Below are 14,130 nucleotides of genomic sequence, written 5' to 3'. Positions count from 1 at the left end.
GTGCTGCTGATACCAAATACCTACAGTAACACTGCACTGACAAGTCCTGTGAGGGGCTGGGGGTGCTAAGGACAGAGGTCATCCAACGTGATGTGCTAAAGGTCATTTAGCAGGTCATGGAGGAGCTAAGACAAATCCTGCAGGTCATTGCCTGTTTTCCCTGTTACCAGATCACGCTGCCTCACACTTAGTTATTCCTGTGGCTGCTGGTACAATGTTCTCCTAGCACAAGACTGAGCCGGGGACTTTGTATTGAAGGACACTTGGAGATGCAGAAGGGCAGATGAGCTGCAGGAGGAAACCACCGAGGAACAGCCTGGGAATTGGTGGTTTTGCTGGTCTTGGGCAGGGAGACTGGGGACCTTTCCCATCCCTCAGAGTTTTCTGAGCTGGAAAATTACACTTTTTACATCAGGCGAATCCAAAGCCAGGAATTCATTTTGGAAGAAGGGTTCCCCATTTTACAAACTCCAACTGTATCCAAACAGTTTAAGTGTGGCTTTGCTAAATGCTTTTCTGAGCCCTGACAATCTTTGGAAGGGAACCCAGTCTTCCCCGCCAGCTCCCCAAGAAGGTGAGCATCAGCGTGGGATGCAATTTCTACAACTTCTGCACAAAGCAGCTTAGCAGTGGGCTCAGTGACTGGTGCAAAAACCTCCTGGTGCTCCACTTCATTGCTCTTTCCTGAACGCTGGCCACGGCTTTGCAGAGAATTGTTGTTTGCAAAAAGGAAAATGGGTCCAAAGAGAACATAGTAAATGTAGCCTTGCATTATACTGGGGATTTTTAGGGTGAGTGTACTCCCCTCCCCATAATATTAGCACTGCCTTGTGCAGAGTGTGCTCTGGCCCATACACTTTAGGAGCAGCCTCATAATTTTCTCTCTTCCCATCACCAGGCACATCTACCCCTGGATGGGATACAGCCGCTTGGTACATGGGACTGTACCAAGATAAAGCATAAAATCCCATACCTCAGTGCCAGATAAATGTTCTCACAAATTAAACTGGAGCCAAAGTCTGTTGCTTTTGCTTTTGAAAACTAACGTTATTTTCTTTTCCTTGTAGAAGTAGTTGATTGACCAAAGGCTGCTCACCTGGAGTGTGCTTTGAGAGAAGAATGAAAAAAGAGAAGGCCTGGACAGGTCAAGGGGTTAAGAAGCAAGAGGAAATTCTTTGAGCTTTCGTAGAGTGGTACATGAATTTCTAAAGATGTAAGCGGACTATGCAGATGAGGGGCTAATCTGAGGACGTTTAATTTTGACACAGAGCAGGAGGAGCATTCAAATTAATTATGGCCTCCTTCTCAATTTTGGTTGTCACAGAAGAATTCCTCAGTAGGAAAGGGCCATCCCCAGGAGCATCAGGATGTTGGAGTGGACAGAGATGCCCTTGCTGAGCAAGAGTGGTGAAGCTGGCTGTGTGACCCAGGGGGCTACCTGAGAGGAGAGGCATCAGCATCTGATCCAGATCACAGGATAATTCAGGTTGGGAGGGACCTCAGGAGGTGTCTAGTCCAACCTTCTGCTAAAAGCAGGGTCAGCTATGAGTTTGGACCAGGTTGCTCAGGGCTTTATCCAGTTAGGTCTTGTAAACCTCCAGGGATGGAGATGACATAGGCTCTGGGATGGATAGGCTGTCTGAGCAGCCTTCTCTAATGCTTGACTGTCCTCACAGGGAAGAAGTTTTTCCTTATATCCAGCCTGAACCAGACTGGTCCCCCTAGTCAGACATCATCTGCAAAGTCTGTTGCCTCCTCCAAGTCATTGCTGAAGAACTGACAAAGGACAGGTCCCAGAATAGACCACTGCAGTACTCCATTTATCACTGGCTTCCACATAAAGCATGACCCTTCCACTGTGACATCCTAAGCCCAGCCATTCAACCATCTTTTTACCTATCTGGTTGTGCACCTGTCCAGGTTGTCTGTCCTAGCTTGGATCCAAGAATACTAACCTAAATGGCATCTACTGCTCTTTGGCTGGTGGAGCTCAGTGTTGATAAGGGGAGATAACACTGAGTTTTGAGCTCATCTGCTCTCCGGATGGGCAGATCTGGGCTTGTGCAGGATCACCTACAAGGCCTCCAAAGCAATCCTAGAGTTCTGCTGGAGAAACTAGTTTTTCCCCTCCCTCTGTGTCACATGCCATGGGGTGTGGGGACAACCCAGCTGTTTATCGTGTGGGCTGGGATCATCCAGCTGAGAACCAGAAGGTCTCTTTTTACTCAGCATACTTAAGAGCCAGCTAAAGCTGATGACTATTTTCACCAAACATTTCCATCTCCTCCCTCACCCTCATTCCCTCTGCTTTCCTACCAGCAAATAAAGGGAGAAGAAATGCTGATAGGAGTGGTGGCTGGGGAAAGCTGGACTGAGACATAACTGGGTGAGGCAGTATTTATTGGGATCAGAGGGTTATGGAAAGCAGAGTGAAGAAATGCTAAGTGGGAATTACAATTGTTCCCTTCCTTTTTTATTTTTTTTCTTCCTCTCCTGTCACTGGTTTTTCCTCCTAGGTGTTGGGGTCTTTTCAGAGGCAATCGTTACTGTTAATGATTTTAGCTTGTTGGCTATTATCACATTTGCGCCTGGGGACTGCAGCTGGCTATCTGGGCTCTGGCAGGCCTTGACAGCAATCAGCTCCTTCCTGCTTCGCACTAATTTTCTTGGGAGAGCTCAGAAGAAAATACTTTTTCGTTCATTTTCCCCTTCTTTCTGTGTGTCTCTCCTTTCCCTCTTCTCTGCATCTGGCCTCCCGCCTCTGGGAGCTCTGCCCCAGGAAGGGTCCACTTTGGGGAGGCTGGTGGAGAAACCCACAGCAAGGTGTGGGGCACTTGGATGTAACCAGGAGAGGAAACATCTCCTGGGATGAAGCACCCTGGTTTTTGTTATTCATGCCATGTTTGGACCCAGCTCTGCATTGCCGCTGATCCCCCAGCTGTTACGGAGAAAAGAAGGGATCGTTGTGGTTATTTTATGAAAAGTGTACGTGGATCTTTTTCAGTGGATGAGGCTGAGTGCGGAGCTTTTACAGCCTTGAGTTTAATATTCTCTTTTTTCCCTCCATCATCATTTTATATTATTCAAAGCAAATCAGACAGCCTTTGAAGAACAGCTCAAAGCCTTTTTTCTTTCTTTCTTACTTTCTTTTTTTAAAGGTGGGAAAGAGTGGGAGCCACCTGGTATATTTCCTTTCTCAATTCAGTGATTTTATTCATTGGGGAAGAGATCGCTTTACATCTCGTTTTTTAAAGGAGTGTAAAAGGCAGGTAAGATCTGTATTTCTAAAAATCCCCCAAAAGAGTGCTTTTCTGGAAGGGTGATCAGCATCTTCCTTGCACTGAAGCAGCCTGGCCGGTGGAAATGTGACTCCTCATGTGTGGAGGGGCTCTGGCTTGGAACCACTGTTGTACTCAAGAACTGCTGATCAAAATCATTGCTCTGAGACACTCTGGTAACGATCCAGACTAATCTTGCAGGCTGAGAGGCTCCAAAGACTACTGAATCAAGTGAGGTGACCATCAGAAAATGGGTTTCCCAGCTGTAAGTTGCCTTCTGGAGGGTTTTCTGTGCTGGGCAATGCTTTGGGAAGGTGAGCTCTTCCAGAGGAAAGTGTCTTTCCCTCTGGAGGAGAAGTGGCCAGGAAGCAGAGATCCCAGGTTGCAGCTTGGAAGGGGTCAAGGTGTGAAGTCCCACATTTGTCCTAGGACCCATCAGGGTGCTTGGTAAAACCATCCCCTCCACAATACATAAGTGACAGCTCTTGGTCCTGCTGAAATTTGGACTCGTGAAGGCTGAGAGTCTCTCTGAAGGGATTTTACCCAAGTCCCCGGTTCTCGGGTAGACATTGGTGCCCTGTTGGTATTTTGTCAAAAGAACCAATTTCATTTCAGTCAGGGTTAAAACATGCGCCTTGCTCACAGCCTGCGGGAACCTGCCACCCTTATGTGCAGCCAGGAGGAAATGTAGAGTTTTACTGGTTTTACAAGCATCGTGCTGTTGCATCGCTCCCCACCTGTTACAGGTGCTAAGACCACTGTATGCCAGCACCAGAGGATGTGCTGTATGCTTTTGTTTAGCTGCCACCCCTCTTTCCCCCTATTTTGGGGAGCAGAGAAATCCCTGAGAAACAGTTGTGCTATCTCCCATCTCTCTTCTTCATGTCTGCTTGCCTCCAGTTGAGAGGCCACTACCTGGGGCTTTCCCAGGGCACACGATGGCTTTGCATGGTGGTGGGGTGAGAGCACCAACCCACTGGTTCAATGAAAATGTGAACATGTAGAGATGTGGATCTTCCCCCCACTAACTTAGGAGCTTCCAGACCTGTCAATCTCTGCTGTTCTCACCACTCTGAGAGAAGAAGAATAAAACAAGTCATCAACCCTAAAGGTAATGGCCTTCCTGGGCAGGTTGCCAGTCATTTAATATCTTCGCTAATCATCTAAAAGTGGAAATAAACAGTATATTAATGAAATGTGTGGGTGAAGCTAAACTGGGAGGAGCTAGAGGGTCTGGTTTGGACAGAGGAAATAAAACAAAAGGATTTGGGAAGGTTGGAAAGACAAGCAGGCAATTACAGCTTGACGTTTGCCTTGGGAATAATTTGAAGGAATACAAGTGGACAGAGAAAGAGAGATAAAAGGCCACGTTAGGACATTTAGGTGCCTGGGGGTGGACTTGGAGAGCAAATTCCACTTCTGTCTGTCATACAGCTCAGCCATAAACTGCTGAAAGTTGCGATGCAGCAGTCTCTGTCCATGGGGTGGAGGAGACAGGAGCACACATCTGGAATACTGCATGATGCCTTTGGCTGGGAAGGTGTTGGGAAGGCTGGCAGCAAGGTGGAAGAGAAGAAAAATCATAAGTAATGCCAAAAACATTGCAAAAAAGGTCTGTGCCCCACATGAGTGGCCTTTGATGGAAGGCCTTTGAGTGAAAAACACTGCCAAGGATGTTAGAAATTGCAACACATCAGGGGGAGAGTTACCTGAGCAGAACAGGGACATTTAGAAGCAGCTGCACAAAATTGGGAAAGGAGGCATTTCATGTGAATGCATCATGTCAGTTCCTCATGGCAGGATCTGCTGAACCCTGGGCCATCAGGAGAGTCATGGTATTTCAGGCAGAGAGTGTCTAAAGAGTTTGACTTGCTTAACCTAGCTAACTGGGGGCCAAGAGAGGATCCAGTGGTTCCCCATAAGTACCCTTGTGGGCAGAGGGGAGGAGAAAAGCTTTCTGGCAATGCTAGAGCAGAAACAAGCTCATGTAAACTGGTCTTGAGTTGAGCGAGAAACCTAGATGTAGTTTTCCAACCCTTTTGTGGTGATGGCTGGCAACAGCCTCATCTTGAAAAGAGAAGGAGAGAAGAAGGAGCATGTTCTGAAAATGGCTCAGAATTAGCATTGGAAATTATTATGGTGGTGATAACAGGGGCTGAACGGTTTCAACAGTAGGTCCCTGCAAGTCCTATGTGGATAGTACTTTTAGTCTAGGTGTGCAAAGAGAAGATGGCCAACAGCCCAAGGGGTCAGTGTGGCAGCACTGGAAATATCATGGTCAGAGATGGTCAAAATCATCTGAATTAGAATTTTCCAGTGACTTTTCTGTTGACATTTTTGCCAGATATTAGAAGATTTTGAATGTGTCAATTTCCCTTCACCCCTTCTTCCCTCCAGTTTTCCTGGCTAAAAGAAAAAAAATAATATATTATTAAGAAAAGGGATGAACATTTAATTAAAATTTGCAGCCAGTTCTCTGCTCTGTTCACAACAGAAGAGCCGTTGCAGGGCATCAAGCCCCCTCGCCCTTGTCTGAGCTTCATCCTCACTCCACAGATTGCCTTGGGTTCATTTCATGCTTGGTCTGGGTTACTAAAAAGGTTTTCTGAGTTCCTGGGTTGAACCTAAATTTTTCCTGCATCTCTGCAAAGTTCCTTGGAGGAATTTGCTTGAGGGAAGGATATGAAAATCTCAAGAGTCTGAGTCATGGAGGTGGGTTTTTCCACAAGGCGTTAAATCCTTGAGCCAGAGCAGGTTGGAAGATGGGCTGAATTTAGTCAGTAAGTTTGTTGGCTCAGCTTTCAGCTGGAAAGCAGGAGGGATTTCTGATACAAGGAGCCTGGAAAGAGATTGCCCTAAAATTCAGTCCTAGATATGGACTCATTGACTCCAAACCAAGGCATTTTAAGGGGCTGAAGGGGTGGCAGGGGCTTATTGCAAGCGAAAGGTCCACATAAAGGTATCAGAAGCATGTCCGTGACAGGAGGACCTGAGTGAGGAATTTAAAGACAAAGCAGAACGGAAGATTTACTAGTAAAGGCAAGCAAGCTGCCTCTCATCTCTGCTCGTGGCTCAGGCATTTCCACGTCCACCCATCTCTGCTGCTTTTGCTGCTCTCTCAGGGAGGGAAAGTAAAACAAGTCATCAACCCCAGAGATAGCAGCCTCCTGGGCAAATTGCCAGTTGTTTAATATTGTTGCTAATGATCTACAAGCAGAAGTAAACAGAATGTTAATGAAATGAGTGGAGGAGGCTAAACTGGGGAAAGCTGCAAGAGCTGGTTTAGAGAGAAAATAAAATACAAAGGTTTGGGGAGGGCAAAAACACACCAGGGAGAAACAGGACAGAATTGGTTTGGGGATGGTTCAAGGGGATATAGCGGTTGAGGGGATGAGGAGAAGGAGGATAAAACAGTGCCAGGCATTTGGACTGCAGCGAGTGGCTGGCGAAGGCCCGTCAATAGGAATGAAGAGACAGCTCTTAGTAGAGAGAGATCAGGTGTGGAGGTTGCTCGTGATAAGCATAGCCAAGCCTGTTGTCTCCTCTCCTCTCCATTGTGGTGACTGCGCATAAATTTACCTCCGGCTCATGGGAAAGAGCATGAATCTGAGCAGTACATAGCATTGCTCTAGCCTGGTGAGGACAGCCTTTTGTTACAGCTTCTGCAGCAGCATAAATCACTGCCCAAAGCTCTTTTTGACAATAACTAACCAAAAGGAAATGTACTTGCCCAACATCGTCGCCTGGGATTGAATCAGGAACTCTTGAGTCTAGCCCAGTGAAGCTAGCTGTGAAGACAGCAAGCTTTCTATTGGCATGGCAGATCTGGGACTAGCTGGGTTTATGGGTCTTGCTTGTCTTGAGTGTAAGTAGTGGAAGATGGAAGCTTTCAGTGGTGCCACTACCCTGAGCCCGCAGTGGGACGAGTTTGTTAGCATCCAGTCCTTGTATGGCCTGCAGGGAGGGGGAAGTCACTTTGGACAAATTTTTCCCCAAAACATTTAATTTCTCTTGTTTTTTCCACCTCCCTCCCCCTCATTTGAAATTCATTGGCTCTAATTGCAGAGGTAGTCAAACTTTGGCTGCATCTGAACTGCAGGTCTTCGAGGGGACTCGCATGCTAGACAGTGAGATGAATGATTTATTATTATATTATTATTTATTCATTTAAATTCATGAATGCTTATCCAAATCCAAAATTGCCCAATTTCATCCAGATCTGAATTTATAGATTTTTCAGGCCAGATGGGACCGTTCTGATCAGCAGCCTGACCTCCGGCATCGCGCAGGCCAGAGAATGCCACCCGGCAATTCCCACGGCGGAGGGAAGCTTTACCACTATGTAAATCAGCATTATCAAGCCCAGTGACTCGTCTGAAACGGTCTCTGGTAGAATCTGTGAAATTGCCTGGTGGTTTTCAGCTCTGCTTCTCAGTACGTGGACGTGCATCACAGAAAATGCAGCTTCAGCTCTCCTCCTCTGTCTGGAAGACAACTGTGGACAGGGCTACCACCAGCAGGTAAGGGCCAGGGGATCAGCCACCCTTCCCTACAGCTGTTCTCATATAAATGCTTGGGCAGGAAAATACACGAGTCTAATATCAACTCCTATAGTGCTAACGTGAGAAATGTTGCTTTGTCTGTAGAAACTGTTCTGGGAGCCCATGGGAAATGAACCCCTCAAGCCAAGGTGGGTTCTGCCAAGCCAAGCTTGGTAGCTGGTTGCTCAGGGGAAGTCTGCGTGGACATCTGATTTGAGGACAGATAGCTGTGGGCTTTACTGTTCCCACTTCCTCCACCTCTTCTGGAAAATCCTTTTCATTTTCCTGACTTGTTTTACTGCTTGCAGTGAAGTCCCTGAACAGTGACACACCACTGAAACCTCAAATGGCAGTTAGCAATTTGTGTGGGTTGCCAGGGTTTTGAAGGAGTTTAGGGTTTGGGGTGTGTTTGGGGAAGAAGTTGGGAAGTCACACAGGAAACCAGTGAGTAATTAAAGGCAGATGAACTTAATAGCAGGCAAGCGCAGAATGGGATCCAGCCTGCCCTAAAGAGTGGGATGAGCACCCTATCTCCCAAAAGCTCATTAAAATGTGCCTATGCATATCTCAAGGAGTGGTTAGAAATCAGGAAATTACCTCTGGCAGCAAAGACAAGATTAAGGAAGCCGCAGAGAGATTATCTTATTCTTTTTCCAAAGACACTGTGCTTTTGCTGTAAACCAGCTACTTGGAAGAATTTCCCCCCTCTCCAATCACTGAAACATTGATTCCCTTCTCCTCTTTGCAAAAGGGTCTGGGATGAGTTGGTGTCTGCTCACCTTTAGTGCCACAGGTCCTGCAGTCCTGGACAGCAAGTGCAGGCTGTGGACTGGAGAGACAGGAGGGTTGAGCAGAGAGAGGTGTTCTGCATTCAGGCAATGGTCCCATGCTACCAGCACCCTGGTTTACTGGCCTTTTGGTGAGAGGAAGCCCAAAGCTGGAGAGATGAGTTTGCACACCGAAGACAGCACTTGTAAGAAGACATATTTACCCTCACAAGTCCATTAGTTTTTTTCCCATCCATCCAACTTGTGTTCTTATAAATCATAAACTGGAAAGAGATCTGTGCTACCATGACACAGGTTTGTAGATTGTTCTTATATCTCCAGCTTGGATAAGATTTGTTATCTGCCAAATGACAATAATGATTCTGATTGTTGGTTCTCCGCAGTCTTCTGGTGACCAGAGCTGGCTTGGTGGGCTCAGCAAGACAGACATGCATGTCTTGCAAAATGAAGTATCGTTTTGAATATTTTAGCACACATGAAACAAAAACAAGATGGAAAGAAAAGAGACCCAAGTGGTTTGTGCTGCAATCATATCTCCTGTGGCCCTTCAAAGGAACCCCAAAGACTTCATATACTCCTTAACTTGCAGAAATTCAATCACCTTATCCAGGATCAAAGACAGAAACATTTCAATGGTACACAGCAGCAATTAAAGATTAGAAGCATTGTGGCTTTGTTTTGCATTTCAGGTAGGTGGAATTGAAAGGAGGAGGATACAATCATTGGCTGGATGTTGTCCAGGACTCTGAGGCTGCGTCTATACCTGTAAATTAACTGTAGCTGGGTCTGCTCTCTTGTGCAGAGGCCAGCTGGCACAGGATGTCCTGCATCTGTACTATTAAATTCTCTCACCCTCCAAAAAAGGTGGGTTGCATCCAAATTGCCTACTGAGAATGGGCACTAGTCTGTGCTAATTCCCAGGCTGTGTCTAGGCATCATTTGGGAAAATGCTAGTTAGATTGTGCCAAAAACATGCCAGGCAGTGTTTTCACAACTTACAATACAGAAGATCAAGTTCTAATGTCCAGGGACACTTTTGCAACTGTTCATTCTGGTGGTAAAGATGTAGTCTGGGAGTTTATGTTATAGCTCTAGCAAGAATGTCTCCTGACTGCTGATCAGTCTCTTGTCCTCAGGTCCCCTCTGAAGGTCAGTGCACTGCTGGGATTCTTCCCATTACCCATTGCCAACAGGCTTCCTCTAATCTCCTGATGGCAGTAACACATATGGTTTTGCCATGGCATGGGCAAAAAGGGACTCAGGAGAGAATCTGGCATTGCAAAGCAAGTACTTCGCAATAGTGTTGAGGCTATGGAAGTTGTCAGAAGCTGGTCATTCAGATACGCGGTGTCTTTCCAGGGTGATTTATGAAGATACCTGGGGAGTGCTCAGAGTAATCCTGGGGCACAGGGGCTGCACTGTGGCTTGCTACACCAAGCATATGAAAAAGAAACTTGCACAGGCTATGGACAAAGTTCATACCATAAAGCTACCCCTTGTACAGGTTTGGTTTTTGCACTTTTATGTGCAGTCTCAGAAGTCTCCCATCCAAGAGTGTTTCCCGTATCATGGGAAAAGATGGCATTATGGTGCAGGATCTGTACTGCAGTGTGCTGTAAGCTGATGACATCTCCCCAGTCCAAAGCTGCAGTGAAACGAAGGAAGGGTCACAAGCTTGACTGTGAAAGCTGTGACAGTAGCTGTTAAAGGCTTTTTGGGAAGGAGCAGGGGGTGAGCCGACCCTTTAGAATCCTCCCTGACATTCCCGCACCCTACTAATGGCAGCCGAGACGACTTTCTGCTAATGCAAATGTTCACAGCTGTATGCTGGATGTTGCTGAGTGGGTAATGGCTGATGAGGTTGCCTGTAGACAGTCACTCCACTACCAGTGTGTAATTAATTGCTATGTAAAGTGCTCTGAGATGCGGTGCTGCTGAAACGACGGGTGTATAAATGCCATCCCCACACAAAAAGGAACAACATGCAAATTCTCTCAATATATTTTTAAATATGAGCATTTTTCAGCTGTTTGCTCTTTTGTAAAATTTATTAGGCTCCCTCCTGGGAACTGGAAGGCAGCAAGGGCAGTGTGCATGGATGAGCTGGCACCTACTGTTCGTGCCGCTCGGTCCCAGACTCTGGGGGGTCATCTGTTTTTCTTCTCCTGTTCCTTTAACCTCTGTTTAACTTTTGTTTCCCCTTTTGCTTGCTTGCTCATATGGTGAGCTGCTGCCTGCCTGCCTGGAGAGGGCAGCAAGGAAGGAGAGTGCTTTTTTGCAAAGGGCTCCAGCCCCTGTTTCCTTGTGAACCAGAGAGGTTCCTTGTCCCGCTTCCAAAGGAAATGTGTTGTTCCAACTGGATGCAACCCAGGGAGAGGTGGTTTCAGGCCAGCTGGAGCTGGAAAGGCAGTGGGGTGGGGTGGCAGCCCTGGCTACAAAGGGCAAAGCCCTGCTTGTCTACCTGCAGAAGTCTAATGCCAGCTCTGAGGAAGCAGTGGGAGGGACAGACTGTCTTCCCTGGGAACAAGTCTATCACAAGGTGATTGACAAGTCTCAAGGATGGCCTGAATGGAAGGCTATGAAATCTTGAGTGCTAGAGATTACATGAAGAAGGCAAGATGACTCACTGCTTCCCATACCACAGAGAGGAGAGGACATCCAGCGAAAATATCATGCAAGTTTAAAAAAAAAAGATGGGAAATAGTTTTCCTCAGGGCATACAATCCTGTTAGAAAATTCATCATGACAGTGAACAGTTAAAGTGCAAACAGCTTAAAAAGAAGTAGGCTAATTCAGGTCCACTGCTGGCTGTAGGACACAATAGTTTGGTTGCTACCACTGCTACAAGAACTCCTAAACATCCAGCTGTCAGAAGCTGGAAGAATATGTGTGGGATGGGTGGACCTGTTGCAGTTCTTGCAGTCATTTCATAGGTATCTGTTGCTGTTAATGGATAGAAAAAGGATGTAGAGACTATATGGACTGGAAATCGATGGGTTTTTTATGTGCTAATAGTCAATAGATTAAGCAACAGATAGTTGACAGATCTTGGACAGAAATTTTGAGCAGGAAATCTGTTTAATGAACACTTTTCTGTGGTGTTCCTGAGAAGGCAGTCATAGCTTAGATGCAATTTAATGTTTCCATCAATGGTCTGGAAATAAATAAAAACAGCGCTGCTGGCTAAAATGTACAGATAACCTAAAGTTTGGAGGAGTGCTTAATATGGCTTGAGAATGGGTGGAAAGGACTCTGGGTCCATCAGTAGTCCAGACACCTAGAGCATACATTTTCACAGCATCAAATTGGGAGACAGAATAGGAACCAGGAGGACGGGTTGAAGCTATGGAGTGGTGAACAGCAGAATCACAGAACAGCTAAAGTTGGAAGGCATCTCTGGAGATCATCTGCTCCAGCCTCTTCTGCTCAGAATAGGGTCAACCAGAGCAGGTTGCTCAGGACCATGTCCAGTTGTGTTTTGAATATTTCCAAGGATGGAGACTCCACAACCTCTCTGGGCAACTTGTTACAGTGTTTTAGCACCCTCACAGTAAAAAAGCTTTCTCTTACATTTAAATGGAATTTCCTGTATTTCAGTTTGTGCCTCTTGTCCTTTCACTGGCACCAATGAAAAGAGTCTGGATCTGTCTTCTGTACTCGCCCCCACCAGATATTTATTCATATTGATAAGATCCCCTTGAGCCTTCCCTTCAACATGCTGGCCAGTCGCAGCTCTCAGTCTTTCCTCACACGTCAGATGCTCCAGTTCATTCATTGTCTTTGTGGCCCTTTGCTGGACTTGCTCCAATATGTCTTGTACTCTCTTGTACTGGGGAGCCCAGAACTGGACACAGCACTCCAGATGTGTCTCACCAGTGCTGAGCAGAGGGGAAGGATCACCTCCCTCCACCTGCTGGCAATGATCTGCCTAATGCAGCCCAGGAGGCTGTTAGCCTTGTTTGTGACAAGTGCACGTTTCTGGCTCATGGTAAACTTGGTGTCCACCAGGAACCTCAGGTCCTTCTCTGCAAAGCTGCTTTCCAGCTGGCCAGCCCCCAGTGTGCAGTGGTGTGTGGGAGTCCCTCTGGAAGGCTATGACTCCAAAGAAGATCGAGAGGTCCTAAAGGAAGGTCTTTCATCTGGACCTGTATTCTCAGTATGGTGGTGGGACCAACTAATGCCACCTTGAAGGAGACTGGTGAAAGGACAGGACTAATTTTAGCTCAGTGTAAGTCACAAGGGAACAGATGATAACAAGAACCCATCTCCAGTTCGGAGACATGTGCTTTGTCAGGGACAATGAGAAATCGGAGAGGATGCAGAAGCCCACACAAATCTGGGCTGGAGAAAATGCTTCCAAGAGAGCAATTTGTTCAGCTCATCAACAAGCTCAAGTGGCAGCTTGCTGTGTGTATGCACCTGCTATAAAAGGACTCTTTAATCTAAAAGAGAAAGAAAGCCACAAGACAGACCAGTGCCTGCAAGCTGAACACAAATAGATGTGAGCAGGAATCCAGGCACCCATTTTCATAGAATCATAGAATTGTTTAGGTTGGAAAAAACCTTTAAGATCATCAAGTCCAACCATTAACGTAGCACTGCCAAGTCAACCACTAAACCATGTGCCTAAGCACCACATCTGCACGTCTTTTAAATACCTCCAGGGATGGTGACTCAACCACTGCCCTGGGCAGCCTGTTCCAGTGCTTGACAACCCTTTCAGTGAAGAAATTGTTCATAATATCCAATCTAAACCTTCCCTGGCTCAACTTGAGGCCATTTTATCTTGTCCTATTGCTTGTTACTTGGGAGAAGAGACCGACACCCACCTCGCTACAACCTCCTTTCAGGTAGTTGTAGAGAGTGATGAGGTCTCCCCTCAGCCTCCTTTTCTCCAGGCTAAACAACCCCAGTTCCCTCAGCTGCTCCTCATAAGACTTGTGCTCTAGACCCTTCACCAGCTTCATCATTATCTCTGGGAACAAATTGCCAAAGATCTTGGTAGAGATTTCATCTCCTGATGTCTTTAAATCAAGACTGCACAACTGTAGTTGAACCCAAATTGTCAGGTGACTCACTGTGGTATTGTGACATGAGATGTCCAAGATTGCAGGCTGGGCTCTTCTTGCTGTAGTCTAGCTCTGACTAGAGTGGTCCCTGAAGTGGTCATGAGCACAACACATGATGTACGGCATTTGCCTGCTCTCCACATAGTTGACAGGCTGTGGGTAGGCTCTCTTGCTGCATTTTAGCCCACAAGGGCTAGGATTTCAGGTAGGTCAGAAGGTGGAGTAACAGGGGAGATTGGTGCGGAGGGTGGATCGTTACATTGTTGCAGATGTAACTTGGGGATTGAAGAGGTGCCTTCATTCACAGGAAGGCAAGAACCCTACAGAAGGCTTCTAGAGCACCCAAGGGGACAGCTGTCTGACTGTGGTCCTTCTGTCCCAGGGGACAGGAGAGATCAGTAGCAAGAGTCTGTCATTATCTTCAGGCAGGGCTTATCAGGGCTGCTGAACTTAA

Source organism: Aptenodytes patagonicus, chromosome Z (assembly GCF_965638725.1).
Source record: "Aptenodytes patagonicus chromosome Z, bAptPat1.pri.cur, whole genome shotgun sequence".
NCBI classification, from domain to species: domain Eukaryota; kingdom Metazoa; phylum Chordata; class Aves; order Sphenisciformes; family Spheniscidae; genus Aptenodytes; species Aptenodytes patagonicus.
This window is presented reverse-complemented; position numbering follows the sequence as displayed.